Consider the following 2,175-nt stretch of genomic DNA (forward strand, 5'->3'; position numbering starts at 1 on the left):
GCAAGTATTTATGAAAAAATGAGATTTAAATCTGATGATTTTATACGAATTAGGTTTATGTTTTTTGCTATGGCCGAAAATATCTTCAAATAATTCATGAGAATGAATTTTGATCAAAATATTTTTTTAGTGTATTTTTCAAAATCTAAGTATTTATACGGATCATAAACGATATGCCAAGTACAAAATTTTGGTTTTTTGGTCGGCAGATTAAAAAATTAGGATTTATTTTGGTAGTATTTATCCAATTTAATATTGGTAAATATGTCAAATTTGTAGTGTTGCAATATTGTTTTTAATAACCAAAGCTAATCATAATTCCCCATAACTATAGGGAATGGATTCTCTCGATTGAAAAAAAATTGTGTAAATTGTGATTTTTAACTTGTTTTCACTCATTTATTTTTAGTTTTGTTTATAAAATTAGTTGTGAGAGATTATATTTTATTTTAAAAGGATTGAGAGGGTTCATTTCTATCTGTGGAAGGCTGCAAAATCGTGTGTTAAATTTATATATCTAATCTATGATTCCTTCTGTGTTCTATGTGGTTTTAAGAGATTCCTTGGTAAATTATTTCTAAATTGTAAATTAGTGTATTCTAATTTTTCATCGATAATTAATATCTTTTTCGTCTTTTTCTTAGTCTTTTTTTTGTGTAAAAGTTGGACCTTCTAGCCTTCTCCTGAACAATAGAGTCTGTGTAGTAGTATAAAAACAAATTTGTTAGGGTTCTTGAACCAAACTGTGTTGCTGAAACTCTGAAAGTGGTATCCATGTATGATGTTACAAAATCACTAATCTCACTCCGACAAAAAACGAAAACAATCTTGTGGGCCAAAACAGTTGCAGAAGTTTCCTACCTTTTACTTCCAAGACCGACGCGGTCCTCAGCTCTGTAATTCGATTCTTTGCCTGCGTTTCTTTTCCTCGTTATCCTTTTTCTTTGTAGATCTTTTCCGCAGACACAAGCTGTTGATTGTTAGTTTGGGTTTCCTTCTTGGGTCGAGTTATTAATTTGTTATTTCCCTGTTTAGGTTTTGGATACGATCTTGACATTTGCTCGCGTAAAAGATCTGTAAGCTCAAAACGGTAGAGCGCTCAGAGCATTGATAGTGCTTTGAGAGGATGGTGGTTCGAATCCACCCGGGTCTACATTTGTTATTTAAGAGAAGTATAAGTTAAATTACTCTATTAGTAATTTATTATGTTTTCAAATTTGTAATTAGATTTTTAAAACGTTTTCATCCACTTCATATCACTGTTTTATACTTTTATCATATATTTTTTTAACCATATTCTATTCAGTTAAAGTGCTTATGCTATTAAGTTATTTTTAGAACAGTAATGATGAGATTATAAATTTAAAACTGGTGTAAAAATTTTAAAATAGTAAAATTTAACTATAAACTTAATAAAATTATATGGATTGATAGAATTATGTACAACTTTTAAAATATCAATGAGCACTTTTTTAATGAATTTTTTAATGATGAGTGGAGTTTATTTTTTAATAATAGTAAAAAATATTTAAAGTTAATGGCCAGCTCGCATCCCATCCCTCTCCTTACTTTATATTAGTTGTTCTTTTTTTCATATTCAGTTAATTATTTTGTAGCTCTCAATAAGTTGAGATCAACATTGAATTAGCTTTTTTTTACTCTTTCTATGCTGGGGACTACCATGATACATTGCTACTGTTTCGGCCTAAAGAATGCGAACACCTATCTCAATAGTCCCACCATCTTAAATGATAATTAACTTATTCTAGCAGAAGTCTACGATTGTCTCTGTTTTTCTTTTGCTAGTATCCTATCTTTTGCAGACTTTGCTGTGTTGGTATCGTATTTCTATTATGTGATTCATAGAATGATGCTTGAATATGTCGATTTGTTTTTTGTACCATTTCTTTTTATATACAAAGAATATAAATATTTTTAAAAAGAAAAGTTAGAAATGAAATTGAGAAAAAAAAAAACAGCAAAAGTGAAGAAACAAGAGTGAGAGCATGTGTTTATATCATTACTCCACATTTATTTTGGTGATATTGACCTTTTCATGTGTTAAAATATGATTATTTATATATGTTTTGTTATTAGTTTATATTTTTAGAATAAATAATTTTATAATATAATATCATATTTTTTTATGATAAAAAAATTTAGAATTAGAATTCA

The sequence above is a fragment of the Arachis ipaensis genome, chromosome B05, assembly GCF_000816755.2.
Source record: "Arachis ipaensis cultivar K30076 chromosome B05, Araip1.1, whole genome shotgun sequence".
Classification (NCBI taxonomy): Eukaryota; Viridiplantae; Streptophyta; class Magnoliopsida; order Fabales; family Fabaceae; genus Arachis; species Arachis ipaensis.